The sequence below is a fragment of the Porites lutea genome, chromosome 12 (assembly GCF_958299795.1).
Source record: "Porites lutea chromosome 12, jaPorLute2.1, whole genome shotgun sequence".
NCBI lineage: Eukaryota > Metazoa > Cnidaria > Anthozoa > Scleractinia > Poritidae > Porites > Porites lutea.
The window spans coordinates 14,313,149-14,337,120 of NC_133212.1; the positions used below are offsets into that span (position 1 = coordinate 14,313,149).

General features: G+C 38.1%; 1 long non-coding RNA gene and 1 pseudogene across 1 annotated transcript; one reads left to right on the forward strand and one right to left on the reverse strand.

Annotated features, from left to right (window-relative positions):
- The first annotated feature begins 251 nt into the window (after window positions 1–251).
- LOC140953744 (metalloendopeptidase OMA1, mitochondrial-like) lies at window positions 252–15,849 on the forward strand (annotated as a pseudogene).
- Window positions 15,850–20,406: 4,557 nt separating this feature from the next.
- On the reverse strand, window positions 20,407–23,203 carry LOC140921548 (uncharacterized). The gene is made up of 3 exons (XR_012164020.1): window positions 23,064–23,203; window positions 21,143–21,277; window positions 20,407–20,531 (listed from the first exon to the last, which is right to left on the reverse strand). It is a non-coding gene; the product is annotated as an uncharacterized lncRNA (long non-coding RNA).
- Between the last annotated feature and the right edge of the window lie 769 nt (window positions 23,204–23,972).

Sequence of the window (23,972 nt, forward strand, 5' to 3'; positions counted from 1 at the left end):
AATCTACAGGAATGTCTAAGAGTCTTCATCATTCTTTTTTGAGCTGGCAAGAACATGGAGGTTCTGTTTTTTCTGCAGCTCATCGGCTTTTAGGGAGACGTGTTTGGTACAGCCATCATTTGGGTAGATCATATTACAAAGGCTCCTGGGGATACCAACATTTATCTTTCCGAGAATTTCATACAAGTAAACCAAGATTTGCTGCCCCATTGGCACCACTTGCTGCTTTTCTTGTTTAATAATCTGGCCCACTATCCAAAGGGATCAAACTGGCTGCTATTGTAGGTGGAAGGTAGAGTTTTACTTTTGGTGAACAGTATTTCGATTCCCATCCATACAGCTGCCTCACTACTATTATGATCACTTTGTGATCCAGCCGGCAAAATATTTTTACATGTACATTTTCTTATAAGAAAACCCACTGAATGAGGACATTCATCTTGTTGATACAGGCAATCAATTCATGGTCATAGAGCACATTTTTCTTTTTAAAGGGCAGACAAAATAATAATAATAATAATGATAATTTTTTTTTTTCAGACTAGGAGTGTCTAAGAGTTTTAGTGTTCAATTCTCATATCTAAAAAATGTTATAATTTCCTTAGCAAACAACATCAGCAATGTAGTAACCCCTCTACAAGAAAAGAATCCAGCTACATATGAAATAAATTTAGCTAACATGCGCCCTGCTAACATGACTACCGCATCAATCCACTATTTCATAGTCCTTCAAGTATTATTAGGTTTGATTGCCAGCCAAAATAAATTTGTTCTTCTACATTCCCTTGGGGGAAAGGGGAACTAGGGAGTCCAAATTGCCACCTCCTATACTTTGCGTTGCTGGGTTCTGCCCATTTCTTCTTGGCTTTTTCCCTTAAGGCCTTCTCTGACTGCAAAATATTGAGCATTGCTGAATAATTTCCCTATATTTTTCCTGCTTCCCACTTTTTAAGAACTCACACCTCTCACCTTTAGTTTTCATCTCCAGCCTTCCTTACCTCTTCTACCCATGGGCCTGAATTCTCCTAGATATCATCCCTTTGTCCTCCCCCTTATTTTTGCAAATCTGGACCCTCTCTAATGCCTTTCTGGTATACAGTTAGTACTAATGACATTCAAGATACTGAGATTGTACAAACAAATACCTAATTCCAGATGAAAACATTTAAAATATTGATTTTCCATTTTTCAGGACTTTTCGCAAAAATTGGAAAAACTTATCAGCCAAAAACCGTTTGCAATTGTCTAAGCTGGGGGTCACAGTTTTCATTGGAGGTTTTGGAGGAGCTTGTGTTGGATTTTACTTCTTTCACTTAGAAGAATCACCTGTGACACACAGGACAAGATTTATGCCAATCTCTCACAAGCAAATGGTAGAACTGACAGAAAAGGAGTATAAGAATGTATTGGAAGCATTTGCTGAACACATTCTGCCCCCGAACCATCCTGATCATGTGAGAGTTTTCAGGGTTGCTACAAGATTATTGTTGGCTAATCTTGGTGAGGAGATGAACAATTTATCTTGGCAAGTCAACGTGGTGGAAAGTTATGGAATTAATGCATTTGTTTTACCAGTAAGTAGAGCTCTACAATATTGCTTTTTGCTTTTTGCTTTTGTTTGTCTGAAATCTGGTCCAAAACTCATCAAGACTTCTTTCAAAATTCCTAAACATTATTAGGGGATTATTGTGAAGTTGTAGTGTGAAGTACTACCCCCTGATGTACTGTATAAAATTGTGAAAAATTGTTAAGAACAAGAAATGATACAAAAGTGCTGTCAAGTACTGGTATTTTCATAATATTTTAGTCTAGCAAGAGTGGCACAGTATGATTCAAGTATGATTATAGTAATCAAGTTAATAAGTCAGTGAAAGTTCTAAGTTGACTTTTCAAAATTTAATGTTGTATCTGCAGAATGGCCAGATTTTTATGTTCACTGGAATGCTGAAGCTTTTACACAATGATAATACTCTAGCAACTGTACTGGGGCATGAGATACGCATGCTATTTTGCAACATGGTGTAAGTGTTAACTTAAAATAATGTCAGGGCATGAATTTTAGACCCAATGTTATTTAATAAGTGGTATTTAATAAACATAATGACATTATTACCAAAATATTTTTCACAACCCTACAGAATTTTCACTGGCAATTTTCAGTATTTTTTTCTTATTTTCGGAATTTTACCGTATTTGAAATAAACAGTATACATGTACAAGCAAAGCGACCGCCTCTCTTAAGAGTGATTTTCTGGAAAATTCGAACTTCGGCCTGACACGGTACCTCATCGATTTGGCTGATTTTTGGCATGTAGTCTTAGAATGGTGTCCTAAATACTGAAGGCCCGTTTACACGACCGAAAAAATTGGAACGGCCCGGATAAAAAGACGAACGGCTCCGACAAAATTCGACGTGTAAAAGGTACTTGACCCGTTCCAGTTGTATCCGTTCCGTTCCTAAAAAGGTCCATAGGCGGCTATGGACCCCTTTCGGAACGTAACCGGTAAGAAACGGTCCCGTACCCACATTTTTGTTTTCTCGTCAACGTGTAAACGCTCACCCTTTTTTCGGTACCGTTCTGTTACGTTTTTTTTGAGCCCGTGGTGCTCCACGTCAGTTGTTTAGCGTACGTCACATGCGTGTTAGAAGAAGAAACTGGAAAGCCTTCTTCGACACTCGGAAGCTAGCATACCGCTGATCGTCAGAGTAAGTGCTTTATGTAAGATCAAACCAAGCCCTTGTTCTTGGTTCGACTGCGAAGTGCGATACAAGGGCTGTTAATAGAAGAACCGTAAACCTTGTTTTTCTCCTAATTCGGTACATTTTCTCAGAAGAACTTCTTTGACGAATCGCTCGCGCTGTCAAACGTGAACTTCGTGTTCTCTTCTTTGGAAGAAACCAGAAAAGTGCTTGTAAACCTGCATCCATGATTGTCGGAGATACGCACAGTCTACTGTATGTATAAGCGCAAATGAACAACTAATCGAAGCAGTTTTATTTAATTATTGCGGGCTCTATCGTTACCGGTCTCGAAGAAAACAATGTGTAAACAGTCTAGTACCCGTTCCAAGGGGCTCTAAGTGCCGTGCCTTTTTCTGTCGGGCACATTACAGAATTTGTACGTGTAAACAGGAGATTTCGTCTGGAACCGGTACTTGTTTCTAACCGAGCCGTTCCTTCTCTTTTAACGTGTAAACGGGCCTTGAATGCATATTATAAGGTTCGAATTCTCTTTGGTTTCAAAGATACAGGAATGACAGTTTTGACGAGGCCTCGAGCGGCGGGTGTCTAGAAAACGACGACCTAGAAAACGAAGACCTACGACCTAGAAAACGACGACCTAGAAAACGACCACCTAGAAAACAACGACCTAGAAAACGATGACCTAGAAAATGACGACCTAGAAAACAACGACCTAGAAAACGACGACCTAAAAAAAAAACGCAGGGAGGGGGGGGGGGGGGGGGGCTTAATAGAAGTGTGCGAAATGCCCCATCCCCGGACAAAACCAAAATAGCATATTCATAGTAAATCTCAGTGTAATCTTATCAAATGTGCCAAACACCCACGCAAATCGCTCATAGCCGCTAGTTATCCCGGGCTAGTTATAAGTAATGCCAAGGTCAATAGGTCTACTGAATTTACACGTGCAGCACACTTTTTTGCACATCGTAGTACGTGCAGACGATTCTCTCAAAACCAAAATTTCTTGGATGCATTTTGGGCGCTTTCCATTCACCCAAAACTTAAGAAACTTTGGAAACAGCGGCAATTGGTACAGTATTTTGCCGGAAAAGTTCCCAGACTTCCGGAAACGTTTCCGAAATGCGAACCATTCAACCAGAAATTTTAGACATTCGGGAGCAAAGTTGAATGCGGAAAGAAAACTTCCCGATGATAATTTTCGAAAATTTGGGTATATATTGCGAAAATGCTTTTCCACTCGGTACTGCATGGAAGTTGCCGAAAATTTAATATTTAAACCAGACGTTTTGATTGAATGGAATGGCGCCCATGCAAAGGTAACCAAATTTGTCACCAATTGTGCTCCCTTTGCGCGCGCGAGAGAGCTCCACTAAAAACGTTTCTCAAGTCAAATTTTCCTTTAGTATGGTCAATGAAGTCATGATTCAACCTGGCTGACTACTGGGGCCAAAAGCTTTGCTTTGACCTGTTTATTATCCTGATACCAATTTAAACAAATTTCATCAAATCTAAATGACCTAGATAATATTCACTGCTTCACTGGCGCGTCGTTTATAGCGGAAAGTTCAAGCCCACATAAATTAAACAGGAAATAAATCAGGCGTGCCGTTTTTGTGTTCACAGCTCAATACCGTAAACAAACAGTTTTTATTTTGAAAATAAAGAAAGAAGGGCTTCAACATTTTCTCGTACCTTTCCATACATGAAACGGCAGCATACCGGTAACGAGAATTGTGAAATATTATGTGGGACACAATGAATGTTGACGTGTCATCAGATTTGAACTGTATTTGAACTGTAAGATTTGAATCGTATCATCCTAGGAGTTTCTGTTTCCTCACAGGTCCGATAGCGTGGTATATATGCAGTGAGATCTCCGGTAGAACTTTTGAATTGTTAAGAAATAAATTATTACATCATGTGAAATAGAGACAACGCTGCAGAGCAAAATTAAAAATTTCACTTCGGTTCATCTTTAATTCTTCCATCACTTTCACGCAATGCACAATGCAATGTCCAAGACAAAACAATAGCTCCTGCGACGACACTAGGCACTCTGTAACTACTGTTTAAAAATGCGAGAGACGGTTTTATAAACCGCGTTATGAAAATAACGTAAGAACAATAGATGTAGGTATCTCGCGGGGTATATGTAACGAAGGTTTACGTTAATCAATAAATCAATCGAGCATCTCCGCCTAAACGTGAAAATTTCCCAAATTTTGACTTTTAGAAATACTTCGTTCCCCAAACCTCTTTTTATTAACGCACTCCGGGATCGCTCATGAAACTAACCCGATATACTTTTAATCAGTAAACTCTCTTGGTAAACACTTTATTGTCCACCACCCCAGCCAGTTCTAGAGGGGGAGGGTGTTTCCTCAGGAACTGTTTAGCTCAAATGACTACCAGGCTTTAATAATTATTCGATCTAAAGGAATATATTTATAATTCGCCATCAGAACAAACACAAATCGTCTTAATCTCGTAGCTAAATTCAGAAAACTTCAATGTTAACTTACTTCTGTGGCGGGTCGTTACAACAATCGCTTTTTACAGGTTAGCAAATTCTTTTAACAGATTCTTCAGGTAAGTGGATTTATAGACAGACTGTAAATTATTTCCTTTCTCACTTCGATTCTACTGAAAAACTGGTTTGAAACACAATAAGCTAATACAATTCTTGTCATCAAATAAATCTATCCAATAACAAACAGGCAACGCTTGTTTGATAATTAAACGAAACAGAGGGGAGACCTCGCGTACCTTGCATTTCCATTTCCACCGTTTTATTCCTTGGCTTCATACCCTTAGCCGGTACAAATAATATTTACTATTTTTCTGTAATTTTCCTTCTTCGCCCACCTCTCACCCCTTCATAATTCCCTTCCATCGTCCTCTTATTTCCCGCCTTCTGTACCCCTCTAACCCCTTAATCCTTCGAGCTACCCCATCCCTGTCGTCGTTTTCTAGGTCGTCGTTTTCTAGGTCGTCGTTTTCTAGGTCGTCATTTTCTAGGTCGTCGTTTTCTAGGTCGTCGTTTTCTAGGTCGTTGTTTTCTAGGTCGTCGTTTTCTAGGTCGTCGTTTTTTAGGTCGTCGTTTTCTAGGTCGTTGTTTTCTAGGTCGTCGTTTTCTAGGTCGTAGGTCTTCGTTTTCTAGGTCGTCGTTTTCTAGACACCCTCGAGCGGCCGCTATGTTGGTGAACTGAAGGAGATTTACAGTAATTAATTCTAGCCTTATCATTAAAATAACTTAATCGTGACTCATACAGTTGCAAAGAACTATCCTTCCTCCTTTCATTTACCTACTCTTATCTGAAAATGGTTAAGCTTGAGCTACGAACGGCTATAACTTCTCACAGCACTTTTTCGGTACTTAAAAGGTACACAAATTTGGTAGAAATTGGAAGGCCAATATCACCCATGCCACATCGATTTAGACTAAGCCATTTTAACTAAAGATAGTTTGTTTATAGCTAAGTTAGATTATTGAATAAAATAATTGGGCAAATGCAACGGAACAGAAATATGATTGCATGAATGCGCAGTGGTTCAGCCACTTGGCCGCTAAAACTTCAAAACAAAATTCGGTGAATATTTGAAAAGAAAATTTTTTAAAAATTGATCGTGCCTCTTAAACCCTATCTATCGCTTAAAAAACCCTCCCTTGTAAGGTAAACAGATGATCTTTTGATTCTGATGTTGCGAAGAGCTTGAAATATGCGCTAAAATGAAAATTATAAATTTTTTTACACACGGTACTAGCTCAAGTTCGCTCTTCGATTTGCCAGACCAATCGGGAGCCGCTCGTGTACTGCACAGTTACAATTTTCTCTGTAGTATTTCGCTGTATACAGCTACAAATTACATATTTTCTTAGGCAAAGATAACGCAAACGTTGTCAATTTTTATCAAAAGGGTAGAAAAACCAACCAAGCACTGTAGCTTTATGCAAATTGTATGGTATTCGAAAATTACACGTGTAAACAGGAACCTACCTTTGCTAAGGTACACTGTTTGGCAGATCTTTCCAGCGTAAGATATAAAACTAGTACATGAAATGAAATTAAAGAACTCATCAAGTCAAATTACCTGATCGTACCGTCATTACTGAATAATAAGTCCGAAAAATATGACATGGAATGATCGGTGGGAGACGAAGCTATTTTTAGGAGGAAGAACTGCACGCTGGAACGGAACTGAAATGAACAACCTCAATCAAGTTCAGTCTTCTTGACGCTATTAGACGTTTCACCCGAATTTGAACAGGAAGTTGTTTTCTATTTTCTTTCTCATTCTTGCATGTATTCTGCAGTTCGCCCACTATTTTTTCGTAACTTTTAATTTTCTAGCTAACTGGAACTGTTAATAAGAACTACCAACCCCCCTCCCCCCTCCCCCCTCCCCCCTCCCCCTCTTTGAGTGAACTTTCATTCGGTCTGATTCACAATAATTTTCGAACGGTGACAAAGTGAAATTTGAAATGACATTTTATTTAGTATTTTTAAAAGCTCCTTCTTTTTTTCCCGATAGCCAGGAATGTTTTGAACGTAAAGGCTCAAGTGGCGGTGTTTTTCATGACTCTGCTTGTGGACTGACCTCACCACCAGTACCACGGACATAAAATCTGATCGGAGAGGGTCATACAGTAACTGATGGGTCTCTGAAAAGCGAAATGCAGTCACTTTGGGGCGAGTAGGCTATATAGATGATGAACTCATTGTTTATAACTCCATAACCGTATCCCAAAAGTCGAGCCAGCCCGGGGCGAGCGAACACAATTTTGGGGCCACTGGCCACGCCCTTATGTTTGGCGGGAAATTGGTTGATTAGTCAAATCTCCTTAACTCCACGACCATGCACCTTTCCAAATATTGCCCTTCTAATCATCATATAGTTAGGGCCTCCCGTAAGCATTTGCAACTATTTTGATTTGTAGAAGACTGTTTAACAGTTTTCATTACTTTAATGTCTCGTAAACAACACGAGGTACATGTTCTGATCTCTCCCCCCCACCCTTCCCCCATCCATAACAAAAAATTTTCAGACCAACACTGAATTGATGAAGGTTTGTACAAAAACATGACCATCTCGAGGCAAGGTTCATCACTGTAACTTACCACATAAAAGCCTTTTCGTCGTTTGCCATCGACCGATTCTGTTCTGAATACTAAGGTCCCATAAACAACGCCACGTTTAGAAAGAGCCCACCCTTTTCAATCCAAGAAAACCCAAGTAGCGGTTTCACCAACGGACATAAGCCGTAAGAAAAGGACCGCGTCAAATAGTTCATGAAACCACAAACGCCTCATGACACCTTTAATTCACTCTTTCTTCGATAACCTAATTTTTAATTTTTTAAGCATAAATGACATCAGAATGCGCGATTATGAGCATTGTAGCTTATGAAAAGAAAATTTAACACCTGATGCACATGAAAGCGTCTAAGAAGGGGACTAGGGTGAATTAGGAACATCGTGCTTACCGCTGGAAAAATTTTGGCAAGTTCTTTGAATAGACGCAATTAAAACCGTTTTTGTTCACTAAGGAGCTGTTAGATGGGGGGAAAGCTACATAAAGTAGATCGCATCAGAATACGGCACAGGACTAGGCTCTCAAAATCGATAAGCTGAATGCAAGACCAATTATTATGTAAAACAGAGAAAAATTCCTTGAGGGAAAAAAGTATGGCTAGGGAAAAGACCCGAAGGTGGAAAGTTAGGATGGTAGCTTCTTTTCAGGTAATCGATCATTTACGTTAACTTCCGCTATCCGACGGGCATATCGGAAAGACTGAATGGATGAGAGTATAACACATTCAAGAAGAAACAAATTTGTGATTTTTCACAACTCAATAAAATAACTAAAATTGTGTACTACTCGGTTATACAAGATTTTTGTTTTCAATTTCAGATTTTTACGATGGGGCATTAGCCCCCGTACTCACTAGACACTACTTCACAATCATCGTGTTAAAATCAGTGAAATACTCCAAAACAATTTGGATTCCTACCCTTATACCTTTATTAAAAATTAAAGTTGGGAAGTTTGTTGTTTTCTAAAAGTAGTTTGAACAGCCGAACGACATTTTTTTACACGGAGTGGGGAAGGCAAAGCTTCACTTATCTCTTCTAAGGTAGAAAGTGTTAGCAAAACGTGAGAGTCGTCCTTGAGGGTAAAGTGTCTAACCTAATTTTCTCACCGATTGCAAGTGCCATTTCATCCACGCATAACCTCACCTAGTTAACAGAATTAGCAAATGTAATGGGGAAACGTTGCGAGAGAACTGAGTAAGATGTTAGGGTAAGTTTTGGAAATTTTACGCACACCTGGAAAATCCTGGCTACGCTCCTGATAGAGACTTTTGCTGGAGAGAAATTGAAACGAGCACGCTAATATAGTGACGACCAGAAAGGACAAGCCATAGGATAGTTCCAGAAAACCACCCATTAAAATAGATCATGAAGTTGTCGCCGCGGAGGATGAACTTGAAGGCTTCTGATGAAGTGCAATTTTTCAAGGGAGCCCAGACAAGATTATGTATGATGTGCACAGCTTGTTTGATCTGGAAAATTTAGAGAAGCTCAAGGCAAATCGCTAGACAACACATGCTAGAGCTGAACTAAAAATCTTTTGCGCCTTTGAACTCTGTCCCTAACGGTAAAGGAGAAAGTTTCGCTTTATCAATGCATTAACCGAGTTGATTATGAATGTCTCCTTATGTTGGACGTCTTACTAACAAGCACATTACCACTACTTGCCCTCAGAGGCGTTTTTGAGTTGACGAGCAGAGAAAATAGGTTTTGACAGTTTGAAATTCTGGATGCCATCACCATCATCGTCCTACAGTAAAAAGCGTTCGTTTTTTACCACTGATATTACCTCAATCGGTACACTTATGTTGTCGAAAGGTCCGTGACCATGGTAAACGATTTTACCTTAAACTGCAGACACATCTTCAATCACTCCTTATTGTTCGCGATATCGGATAAACACTCTGGTCGCTAACTGAATTTTCTTTGCTGTTTACTTTATTTTGAATTAGGACTGTCTTGAGTTGTCCATGCATTGTCTAGCGATTTTAAGCTTTTTCAAGGAAACGAAAATCTGGAATTGTCCCTAGGGTGAGGCATTTGCGCACAGTTTTATAGCCCTTCAGTGGGGTGACTGTGGTTTTTGTTGTCCTGGGCTCATCCCTCATTCTTCTTAACCCCTTCCAAACCAATTTTTCTGTTTATCAAGAATCTCCTCAAAACAGGCTTCGTGATTGAGACAAAATACCTGAAAATTGTACACGGCACCGTTGTTAACGGTGTACAAGGTAGAATGAGTCTATTCATTACTTCGCCAACACCCAAGTAATGATGTTTATTTCAAGGCTAATGTCTCATGAGTTTTGAGTGAATCTTCAAACGCTGTAAATACATGTAGTTGGAAATATCATCGCATCCTCGCTCACTAATAATGATAACTTATATCAACTTCCATTATTTATTGCCTGGCTAAGATTTCACGGATTCTTCAGTTCAGTTGTTTGAAACCAGGCGGTTTCACGTGAGTTGTAACGCCAGGCAAGAAACGTGACGACCCGCGATATGCGTGGGAAAATATTACTTTTTTTCGATCAAGGTGGAAACTGGCAACATTGTCGTCGAGTAAGGTAATACATCTCAATTTTCATTACTATGGTTAATTTTAAAAGCTCTGGTTTCGATAAAGGAACTGGAGGAAAATCAGGAAAATTCCTGTTCGACTGTGATGGTTGAATTTTGTTTACGCGTCGTAGCATAAACATAACAAATTCATTTTCCTTTTCCTTATACAATCTGCCTTTTTTATACTGTTTTTCGCAGCAGAGTTATCGATTATATTACAGAGGCTAATTTTATTACACAGATCACTCAGATTTAATGACAGAAACTCTATTATCGATTGTAATTTTGGCAAAACCTGGCGAGTATTCGGTGTACAGATTATTGACAAAGTCGCTAGAACACTCTTCCATTCATTTCTTTTGTTTCTGCTCCGTTAAATTTGCCCAATTTTTTTATTAACGAACTCGATTTAACTACAAACAGTGAGTATTCAGGCAGATTGGCAAGCTTCAATGCGATGTGGCAAAAGAGATATACGCCTTTAAAATTCTGTTAATTTTGCGGGTGTAAAAAATTCAAAAAGTATACCCACCAAAAGTTTAATCGATCGTTGCGAAAACGTTATCAATTTCGAAGTAGTTTCTAAAAATAAAATAGAGAGGGATTGTTCTTTCAATCTGTATTGGCAAAGGAAGATTAGCTTTGAAGACAGGGTTGTAGTCGAAGGCTCAAAAGCAGCTTCTATTAACCACTATGGCGCCGGTCCGAGGCACCCAAAAACCGGCCATGTCGATAATTTCCGAAATAGGAGGAATTAGAACCTTAAGTTACCTATTCCTTATTAAAGACCTCAAATCAAGTCTACATGCCAATTTTTAGCCAATTCGGTGAGATAGTGTGGCAGCGCCTTTTTAATATAGCTCGAATCTTACAGACAACTGTGCTCTTAAGTGACCACTGATCCAAAACACCAAACTTTTCCCAGTCAAATCACTGCACTAAGAGCCTTTCATAAACGGCCATCTCTTTTATGCAACCACTTGCACATCTGCTACCACCCACTTTTCTCAATTATTTGTAGTTTTAGATTTTCCATTGTTTGTATCCTCCTGTAAGCGATCACTTGAAGCATCGTTTGGTCTCCATGATGTTCACTGTATTTACTAGACCTCAAGGTGGTGGGGGGGAGGGGGGGCAGGGGTGAAGAACTTTTATAAGTGACAATATGCACATATACATACTGTAGCCTCCCTCTGGGTTGATTCTCGTAAGCAACCACCTATTAAATCTTTGCATTTTGGTTGGTCAACCATGGGAGGTTCAACTGTAATTTCATATTGTGCAACAATCCTGAGAGACTTCTAGCAGTCAATATTGATGGTTAAACAGCAAGGGTTTGCTATGTCATTGTAATACAAGATCAGGGGCTTTAATATTTAGGAAGAGGGGTTTAGAAAAGAGGAATTAGCTTTGCAGGCTATGGGAATAAAATTATGTATAACCTGTGCGGATCAGGTGTCCTTCTTCACTTTTTGTTTGGGAGACACAACCAAAAAAAAACACTTGATCGTATTATAAATAGAATATGAAACATCCTCGCGCTGTTGAATTTGATTAGGCAAATTTTCCAGCTATGTTATACATGTAATTATTCAGCGTCGTTCCCAGTCGTCCTCTGCAATTTTGGGTGTGACATCACCTGTCAAGCCATCCTCAGAGACCCAGGGCAGTTGTTATGTCGCAAAATCTTGTGCTTGGTCCTGAGTAGCCTCGCCGAAGACGTCCTGTGGGGTTTGTTTGTCAAGCGTTCACTTCTCTGTGGGGGAGAAATGAATGCATGACGAACAAACCCCAAAGGATGTCTGCAGGGAGGCTACATGAAGGTTCTAAGCCTCCTCTGGTCACACAGATATGGTCAAAACCTTGTCTTTTTTTCCCTAAAATCTAATTTGGAATTCATTTTGCACCAATGAAAATGGAAAATCAAAGTTTTAGCTATTTACTGCAGCCTGAAGTATAATAATTTCCATTAAAACTGCCCTGTTTGTATTTTTTTCTTAATACGGCTGTCAAAATAAGGCCTAAAATGCTTTTCAATACACTTTTAAAAATAAAACCAGAGAATAAAGAAAGAAGACGTTCTATTAAGAAGAAAGAAAGAGTAAAGTAGGGATCTTGACGACAATATTCACAGCGAGTTACCCATCCAGTTCCTAACCCCACGCAACAGGGTTTAACTTGACTGCACTACTAAAACCCGAGTTTTATGAGGGTTATTGCAATATATGTATTTTAAGTAATACTTGTTGTTATTATTTCAGGCAGAGCAAGTGAGTCTTCATGGCTTTATAAACATGTTTCTTATCATCTCATTGGCAATGCTCTGGGCTCTGTTACCAACTGATTTGATTGCTTTTGGTGCTCAGTGGTTACAGAACAGAATTCTTGTGGTAAGACTTTTTCTACAGTGGCCTGCATACATGTAGCTGGTGGTTAAATTGTTTTGGGGGAGCATGTTAAGGTGCGGAAAATGATATTGCACAACAGCACCAACGTTAAATACAGGCTATCGTTGAATTGTATAGTGTGGCCATTTGATATCAGCTTTATTTTTTAGGTATTTAGGTATTTTTAGGTATTTTATTTATTTGCCACACGATGACAATAATTACGAAAAGATGCCAAAAAAAGAATGTAGGAAGAGATGGCTAGGAGGCCTAAAAGAAACTATAAAGCTTATGTTAATTAGGCCTCCTCAATTACAATTTTTCGAAGATGGCATAAAAATTACGGCGACGGATACAATATAATATCAGGTGAAAAATTAAACTAATCAATATTACGGAAGTTTACAAATGTTGAATATCAAAAGGCTTTTTCGCAAGATTTTTGTTGGAGTATATACTAATAGTTATTACAAATAAATGCCTTAAGTGCTCTTTTAAAGGAGAAAGGTGAGGAAGCGTTGATGATGTTGGTGTTTAAGGTGTTGTAAAATTTAGGTCCTTGATAAAAAACGGAAAATTGTTTGGTTCGAGTACGACAGAAAGGCAGACTTTTAAAACCCCAGTTTTGCTGCTCATAACATATGATGTTTTTAACTTGTTTAACCTCAGTGGTTGGCTCATTATGACCCTCAGGGAAGTGGTTAAAATTTACATTTTTCAGCCAGGGACCAAAAGGCATGAGCAAATTCATTTTACATTGATTTGTCGTTATAGTACTGGTAAATTGTTTTGTACACTGATCAGCGTAATTTAATTGTCCTCATCAGATTCTCTTGCACCTCCCTTACTCAAGAAAATAGGCCATTTGCACTAAGAGGTCATGTGACGTCGTTTTTATGAAAATAAAAGTTATACGATTTTACCTTCGAAAAACGATTAGTGGGTCATATCTTAAACAAAAGAATAGGGATTTGGTTTTTCAAACCCGAACCATTTTCTTAAAATGAGTAAGTTCGTAGCCGGTCACGTGACCAAAATGTGGTTTTTAAAATTAGGAATTACATCTTTCAGAACACAAATTTTGCACTTAAAGTTCAAGGGAAATGTTGAAAAGATGATGTGGTAACGTTTACAGCACATCTGAGCGTAACTATCAAACGTTTAACAAGATACAAGCAAAAAGTAGTTTTGGCCGCCATGTTGGAGGGCAAGAGTATGCCCTCCAACATGGCGGCCAATACAAATCATAGTGCTTTGTTGAAAAATCAAAGTGCCATAAAATATCTCCCTTAAATGCTTTTCCTCTCAAATTTTGGGTGTAAAATAATTTTTATGTGCTCTGTCAATTTTTGGCATCAGCAAGATTCCAACTCATCGTTTTAAGGAAGCATTGGTCACGTGACCTCTTAGTGCAACTGGCCTATTGGAGGAAGAAGCAGATGAGGTTGGAATGACGATGGCTGCTAAGGTAAGAAGAAACCATGTAGTTACACTTCTAGTAACCAGTGTTGATTTCGTGGACAAGACTTTTTTGTAGTGTTGTTCTGCTCGTAAATAGATTAAACAAGGTCGGAGAGAAATACACAATTTAGCGCGCGTAGAGTGACATGACATGATCTGCCCTTGAATCATGCATGAAAAGGCTAATCAAGGTTTAACACTTTCGATTATCCCACTCATACCTCAACCCTCTAAGCTACCAGTGGAAAAACTAGTCTCATGTACCAATGGTGTTGTCATCAGTTCTAATGTGCAAGATATCATTGTAGAGATGGTATTTTACAATTTGCCCTGCACTGATGCCGGAAGAAATCACCATGTTCTACACTTGTAGCTTTAAATTTAGACTGCGAAAACAGCCGTTTCTCCTCGCACCTTTCCGCGTGGCACTTTTCGTCCCAAGGGGCGAGGAGCGAGGAGAAATGGCTGTCTTCACAGGCTACTTAAAATTGCAATTAAAAACTCAAGATAATGCTACGAAATTAGTGTCGTAATTGTCCGTCATTGTCTTACCGCCAATTTGAAGCGACTGAAACATCTTGATATATGCGGAAATTTTCTCCCAACACTTAAGTCTAATGAAACATAAAAGTCTGTATTTCAGGGAATTTAACTCCAGCAAAAATTCCATGCCACATAGTATTGAAGAGTAGTTTACTGTATTGATATACGCGTATGTTATAACAAACAGGCATGCTTTGACGTTCGTGAAAGTCCCAGATTTTGGTGGCGACTCGCAGCTGCACAGGATCAAATGGCCCAACCTGAAGCACTAAAATGGTTATCCACTCATCCTTCCCACAGTGACAGAGCTCAAAAACTTGAAACTTTACTGCCAAAGGTAAAAGTCGTTAACAACTGTAGGGATGTGTAAAATAGTTTAGTGATGTCCCACTAGTGCTTGAATTAGCACAAATTAATGGAGGGCTTTTATGAAGTCATGGTGGGGTGCTTTAATACATATTTGAAGTGGGTTCCTCAAAAGGTGGACCTCAATTTGGCAGTGTTGAGTCATAATTGACATAATTGTGACTGTGACATTCATCATTCAAACTATCTAAGTTTTATTTTATGTGAAATTGTCATTTGTCAATGTCCCACTGTCAAGATTTTTATTATTACATGTATTTGTTATTCCTTTGTTTAGTGATGTCCCATTAGTGCTTGAATTAGCACAAATTAATGGAGGGCTTATATGAAGTCATGGTGGGGTGCTTACATATTTGAAGTGGGTTCCTCAAAAGGTCGACCTCAATTTGGCAGTGTTGAGTCATAATTGACATAATTGTGACTGTGACATTCATCGTTCAAACTATATAAGTTCTATTTTATGTGAAATTGTCATTTGTCAATGTCCCACCGTCAAGATTTTTATTATTACATGTATTTGTTGTTCCTTTGCTTTTAAACATGTTTCATCATTATTGTTTTTTTTTTTCTTCAGGCTCTAGAGGCCAGGACGAAATGCAGATGTCCACCTCTCCCAGTTAAATTAATGGACGTCTTGTTTCAATCGTATACAATCTGTATTCTAAATATACAGTGTATATCGTATGGCACCATCAATGATGTACCACGCTCTAACAGCGTAAATGTCTAAAATGGCACTCTGCACTCCAGTTGCTTTCCAAACTATTTATTTCGGCATATTCCAGGAAGACCTTACCTCTCAAGTTAGCGTAAATAAATCATTGTTCTTCGTGTATAAAGTGAAGGTAACTATCCTCGCAGTTAAATGAACAACCTAAGTGGTTGAAAAAGAACTTGAAAAGAATCAGAAATAACCGGAGGAGGAACTCGAAGCCCAAAAGGCTTTTTCGAATTTTAAGTGGAGATGGACTTTCTTCACGCCAAGAATTTTTCAAGTTGCCCCTATTTTTAACCCAGATCTTGGTGTTTGGATATCAGATAGAACACTCCGAGGTTTTTATAACTATAGCTTCCAAATGAATCCTTGAGTTGAATTCATCCTTAAAGAAAAAACCCGTTATTTTTTAGTAGTTCAACTAGTATGCGTTGAAATGTCCTTCGTAACAGTTTCTTAGTTTTCTAGAGAGAATAATGGGGTCAGAGAGTGAAACGCCGTGTCTAGCCCTTAGGATGTGTGAATTTCATCGATTAAACACTTGAAATTAATTGGAAGCTGGATTCCTGAGAGGTCCGCAAACTTTTATTCAATGTTGTCAACAGAGAATAATTATTAATAATAGAACATCATGCTCTCTAGGTGTGCCACCATTTGCATTATGAGGACGTGGTGGCCTTTCAAACAATCGATTTAATTGTGCGGACCTCTCAAGAGTTAGGCTTCCGTTTAATTACAGCCTCTAAAAATAACTTAACTAAAATTGACATACCCCTTCATACCCTTCCTCTCTATCTTATGATTCTCTCGTACTTTTGATGAATTGTTTGATAATGAGTTCAAGCAGTGATGTATGAATCCGGTAATTTATCGCCTTATATTTTCATTTCTTTAGGTGAAGGAACGTTTATATCCCGGGAAGATCAACTTCCGTTAACAAGACCATCGTCACCTCCATAATGAACAAGGAATTTAGATAACAGTTAAATATAATATAATATTATAATTATAATAGTTTGTTTTTAGTAGTGTGCATGTGGGAAGCCTTGCACTTCAATATATTTTGTGTCGCAAAACTTCTGCAACCAGTAAAAAAAGGCAAATCGTGTCCTTTTCCTTACTTTATCTCTTTCTAAATACTTAGACTAAAATTAATGGAATGGAAGATTGAAGGTCGAATTCGCCCCTCCCCTCCCGGGATTAGCGCTCTGTGTAACGGACTTAACCATATGTAAAGCTATAGAAAATAACGCTCATAATATCATACAACCAGCGACAGGGAATATTTAAAGAGTGTTTTGTTAGCTACCACAGAAAACATTTTTAAATTAGAAAAATGTCCTGCAGTTCAATTCGTATACGTTCCCTGGTCCAAACTTCTAGTATCAACAGGTTTGGTTTGGCTCCTTCACTCTTAAACAGGAGTCGTGAATGTAATTTCCTAGAAATTTGCTACCTTGTTACACCAAACCATTCATTTTTTCTGTAAAATTAGATTATTTCGCGGACGAAAATCTGGCTCATATTCGGTGTAAGAAGCTGAAAAACTCACGGGTAACGTAAAATCTTTTTTGGGGGCGTGGACAATAATTTAGTTTTTTTTCCCTTTTTTTTTCACTTAAGAATAAAGATAAGCGAAACAAGTTTAACAAGACGTTTCGATGTCGCCATGACATCATTATCAAGTTACAAAGATAAAATTAGAACTGTAAAAAAGTAATACGTTTGCACGTGTAAACAAAAATGTGTTAAACAAACAGTGTGTAGCCTGAGTATCAGGCCTTCCTAAAGGGCTAGGGGAGAGGAGATTTTAGATGGGGGAGGGGGAGAAGCTCTCTCCCTTTTTCGCTTCCATCTTTCCCCTTTTCCCCAGAAACGCCTGATACTCAGGCTAGATTGTGTGTGTAGGCTTGATTTCTTCTTCGAAAAAAAAAACACTTTTTTTCTTTATGTCAAATGCTAATTCTGTACCGCCAGTGATACTGCAAGTCACACTCAGTGATTGTTGCCACATTTTTGCAAAGGTAGCATAAAATAATTTGATGAACCATTGCTTTAAGAAGTACGGAAAATCTTTTATGACTCCGTTGTGCGTTTCAGCCAATGTGTGGATTTAATGATTAAGTAATTAAGAATCACAAGTAAATGTATCAATGTAGTTATTACATACATTTTATTTGGTTTGTAAGGTTGAAGAACAATTCTAACATGCCCGCGGGTAGCTACGCTAATCTTGGCGGGACATGTTTTCAGGAAATAAAAACAACTAAAAGTGACTTGAGACCTAATAAACTGACATAATGACTAAAGACTACTGATAATTAAAATTGAACGAAGGCCTTAAAACCTTTACAACGTATGGAAGTTTTTAACTAATGGAGGACAGTTTTACAGTGAAAATGACCGGCTGACTGTCGTCGGCAATGATAAGGCGTACAGTAACCAATTCCTCTCTTTCCTGTCGCATGAAGTCTACTCGCAACATAAGCATTGTTATCCAGAACCTGAAAAGAAAAAAAGAGACAGAGACTTCAGAATCAAAATCAGAATGTTTAAACAAAAAAGCTATTGTTGAATAAATGTAATATGTTTGTCTATGTGTGGTAATTAATCTTCTTGCGAGCTATTAGAGAGATTAAGGGTCTCGTTTACATCGAACAGCAACGGTCAGATTCAAGTTGGATAACACTAGCGCGAAACTTCTTATTTTTATGTTGAAGTAGCAAACAGTAAGCGTAATTTAAAGGGAAAACTTGGTCACGTGGTAGAAATTCACGTTTGTCGTTTGGCGTAAATATGACAAGAGAGATTAAGATTCACGTTTACGCCAAACGGAAAACGTCAGATTCAAGTTGAGAATTTCTCAGAATAGAAAATAAGCAGACAAAAACAGTCCCGAACGATTCCTATAGTTAAAACTGGCATAAAACTACTTATTTTTGGGTAGAAACAATAAAGAGTGGGGAAACGGAAATAAGGGGTCACGTGGTACAAATTCACAGCTGCTGTTTGGCGTAAACGTGAATCTTAATCTCTGTAAAGACTTTTAACGTGAAATAAGCAGAAAGGCTAAACAGCAAAAGGAGTACAAACTCCAGAGAATACGAACAAACTTAGCTCCTTTACTTGAAACCCTCGCCTTTAAAAAAAAGAGATCTGCTTTATTCAGGTTTTACCGTAACTGTAGCGTCAACTGATAAAATACTCATGATAGGTTAGTTGGATTCCTCTTTCCCGATCAAAATTTTTATGAAGGTTTGTGGCCTTCGTCGAGAAAGGAAGAAAAAGTTGGTAGATCGTGCAATATATGTGCGAGGACTCAGGAAGCTAGCTGATGACAAAAAAGTTTGTTTCATCTTGATTATGTTATGCTTTTGATGAGTTAAACAAAACAAAATCAAACCAGTCAATTTAAATAATGAAAAGATCATAACAGATTAAAGCATCTAAGCTAATTTTAACCCTCCATACATTTTATTGAAGTCAGTCCACTCTGTCGATTGATGGTAACGATTCTCTAGAACATGTTCTAGACTGGGACGAAGTAGAGCAGCTGGCCTGAAACAAGAGAAAAAGGTCAGTGGTTGATCCTCACTAAAAAGACCACTGGAGGAAGGGAGACTTATGGTAATCAGAATCCGGAAAATATACGCTACCACAACACTAATAGTTGCCCAACCACTACCAATACTAGTACTACTACTACGACGACCACTACAACTACCACTGTCACACCACTACAGTCTACTACTACCTACTACTACTACTACTTATAATGAATTCGGAGGAACTTCATGTAAATAAGTTAGTTATGAAGTTTATTTCCTCCTGTATAAAAATACGTGATTCATTGTTAGTAATGTAGCTGAATTTTTTAGTTTATTGTGTTCTTTGTTTTATATTTTGATTGTAATAGGCATGCTTTTGTAATACTGTACAATGATGCGGTCATGCAAATAAAGCAATTTATTACTATACTGTTACTTCCACTACCACAACCACGACCACTACAACTACCACTGCCCACCACCACCACCACCACCACTACCACTACCACTACCACCACTACCACTGCCACTACCACTACCCACACCACTACAACTACTACTACTACTTGCACTTCCACTACCACTACCACCGCCACTGCCACTACCATTACTACTACCACTACTACTAACACTACCACTGCCACTACCGTTACCACTACCACAACCATTACTTTTCTACTTCTTCGTCTGCTGATAATTACGTTGACATTAACAATAATGATAATGACGATGATAATAATAATGACAATTGATAATCATGATGATGACGGCGACGATGATAATGATAATGACATTTTATTGCGAGTCTTCCCAAACCGAATTTACGAAAACGATCGAGAGCTCCACATGGTGGCGCACTGGTTTGCTGAAGAGATGATCCGAGCAAGAATCTCAACTGTTTGGGATAAATGGCCACAAGCGTGACGTTTTTAATTGAAACCAATGATAAGATTAACTTAAATATCTTAGTATTTTTTATATGGTACCAACATAGCTTACACTGATTACAGGCTCTAGCTTGTAAGGGGACTTCATCCTCCTTTGCTCCACTTCTTCCCATGGGGTATTAACCAAAAATGAATTGTTCCTGAGGCAAGGGAAATATCTCTTCTTGTATCCCAGTCTATATTGCGGTGTACGTTCCAATAGCTGTAACAAATGACCAAAAAATATATAGATATGATATAGATATCAGGATCCTTAAATAAAACTCTTGTAGGTCTCTGTTGTTACTTAAGAAAAGGAAAGGGTAGGTTTCAATTATCAAGCCTCGAAATCGTCAACTCTTACAGTGAACTCTTTTGGTTGTCTTTGAACTCTTTGAAATATGTTTGATATAATAACAGTAAAGTGAATTCCATTAATTTAAGTAGGTACCAACTTGAAATAAGGTTGTTCCTCTCTTAGCGTAGCACCAAAGGCACCCGCGCGAAAGCACGGGTTATAATTTTGTTGCGCGCGCATCGTGCAGCTTGCACGTGGGTCATAGCGACCTGCAAACCAGTGTGGCCCATATTTCCATGTTTTACTGTATATTTTTCTGGCTACCCGCAATGCATTAACGTCATCAAACAAGAAACTTGGTCGGCGTTGTTTTGATTATCTTAGCGGCCGTTTTGGCGATCAAGAAATGCTTTTGTCGATTAATTTGGACCATAAAAGTATATTACAGAACATCGAAGCAATTTGGACCAGAAGCTACAAAGAAATAAGTGCAAGGTTTTTGCGATAACGTATTTCTAGTTAACTTTGTTACTAACCTGAGTTATACAGTCCTCTGCCTGAGTAGAGAGATGGTCGGGGTAATAAACAGGGCTGTGCAATATCTCAGCCACAATTTGTTTTTCTTCTTCGTACGAGTCTAAGTCATCCTCATCGTCACAATCAAAGGGATACTAATGTATCAAAACAAAAACACAGTTTTTTTGTAAATCTTCTGTATTATCAGCCTGTGCTATAAACAGCTTACTTATATAGAAAGACCATTTTTAAAAGCAACTTACAACGAAGACATCAGCATTGTGATTTGTTACATTGCATTGTTGCATGCATTGTTGTTATTAAAATTATTATTATTATAGCTTATTATTATTATTATTATTATTATTATTATTATTATTATTATTATTATTATTATAAACTTATGCTTACAACTTTTTATTATAACTTTAAATTATAATTTTGATGTAAACAAGAGTGAGTTTCAAGATGTTGTGAAGCTAAGGTACGAGTGGGAAGTTCCTGATACTCCCTCTTTTTTTTGTTGGCGGGGACATTTTCAATGTGGATCACGCTATGATATGCAAATGTCGCTGATTTGTCATCCAAGGCAATGGCCATTATGATAAATTCAGGGACGGACCTGCAGGCTGAACTGCTTAGCATGGTGTGTAAAGACGTTGAAGTCGAACCAGTTATGCAAGACATCACAGGAGAAGAGTTGAATAGGGGAGCCAACACCACCCCGGATGCGCTTCTGGATATAGCTGCTAGCTGATCCAGACCAGATATTTAGGCAACACAAAAACAGAGAAGAAGCGCCACTAGGCTAGCCGAGTGTTAGAATCGATTAGAAGTAGAGCAAGCTACATTTACGCCATAACGTTTTTCAGCACGGAAGGTGGAATGGTAGTGGAATGTAAACGATACCATAGTAGGCTTGCCGAGCTAGTTACTACAAAGAAGGGCGAAAGCTATATGACTACCATGTCATGGATCCGGGCCGAAGTGTCATTTGCCCTGCTAAGACCAGCTTTACTTTGTTTAAGAGGATTGGGAGTACTAGTAGAGTCTATTTAGAACTGTCAGACATGGATTTAGATATTGAAAACTGACTCTCGAATATTAGAAAAGACAATTGAGCACGTTATTATATTTTCCTTTTTTTAGTTAGAATACGTTTACGTTTACTTTAGAAAATAGGTTTTAAAAACAAAAATTAAAGTGATTTTTTTTAATTCAAATGAAATGAAATGAAATGTTTTTAATTCAAATAACTCTTTTTAATTGAAACGGAATTTTTAATCGAAATTAGGCGTTTTTATCGAAATAAATTGTAAACTGTACTACGTATACAAATATTATTATAAGCAGCACAGCAGTAGCAGTAGCAGTAGCAGCAGTAGTAGTAGTAGTAGTAGTAGCAGCAACAGCAGCAGCAGCAGTAGTAGCAGCAGCAGCAGCAGTAGTAGTAGTAGTAGTAGTAGTAGTAGTAGAAGTAGTAGTAGTAGTAGTAGTAGTAGTAGTAGTAGTAGTAGTAGTAGTAGTAGTAGTAGAAGTAGTAGTAGTAGTAGTAGTAGTAGTAGTAGTAGTAGTAGTAGTAGTAGTAGTAGTAGTAGTAGTAGAAGTATTAGTAGTAGTAGTAGTAGTAGTAGTAGTAGTAGTAGTAGTAGTAGTAGTAGTAGTAGTAGTAGTAGTAGTAGTAGTAGTAGTAGTAGTAGTAGTAGTAGTAGTAGTAGTAGTAGTAGTAGTAGTAGTAGTAGTAGTAGTAGTAGTAGTAGTAGTAGTAGTACTAGTACTACATGTAGTAGTGGTGTAGTAGCAGTAAACGCCTTTCTCAGTCAATGGAAAAAGCATGTGATATTTACGGATAATCGTTTATAAATTAGTTGTTTAAAGATGTCTTCACCAACTTCGATTTTCAGCAACGAAGATATATAAAAGCCAAATTGGCTTACAAACCTCGCCAACCAGCAGTCTATATAGTATTACACCTATTGACCACCAGTCAACAGAAGTGTCGTATGGTTTGCTGTCAAGCATCTGTAATGTAATGCAATAAGGCAGGTTAACTGAAATATAACTCAACATTTAAATATAAAGAAAACTGAAATTGTATGACGAGTGAAATTATTTATATTAGTGGCTACTGACCATTGGTCAACTGGGCCAATATTTGTGTCAAAAAGAAGTTTCTTGTTGAAAGCTTTCTTGGTGCGGACCGGTCACTAATTACAAAGTTATAGTTCTAAATTAGTAAGCATCGAATCCCAAATAAATATTTATTAATTAATGGTCATAACCACTGATCTTAACTAGTAAGCTGCTCGTCAAAAAAATGTAAATTCAAAAACTTTGTTTTCTCTTTTCATAAAATATCCAGTAATCAAAACGCGACATAAACTTATCACAGTCTTAGAAATGTCTAGTGTCATTCAGTCATGATTCAAATCGATGTGTTCTCAACTCTTTCCCTCTTGTTTGATATGTAATGAAACACTGCTCCTCGTGCTTGATATGCACCTCAATTTTTTTATTGTGTGTTTGTTATGTTATCAAACACTAGTTCTCTTGTTTGATTTGCAGTTAAACATTGCTCCTTATTACTTCGGCGGAGCGAGAAGTAAAGTTTTCGCGACGCTCAGGAATGTTCAAAGTTGATACTTTTGGGACAAGATTGGGCACGCAAAGTATGTAGGTTTTTGGCTAATTTATTCGGCTATTTGACGAAGTGAGAGCTGAATTGGTTCGAGACATCTCGAGATCACTTCTACTTCTTTGATTTATTCTTTAACTTATTCGAGGAAGAAAGAATTATTATTTTGGCTTTCGCGAGCTTTGAACCGACTCACCTGTGTGACCCGTCAGAAC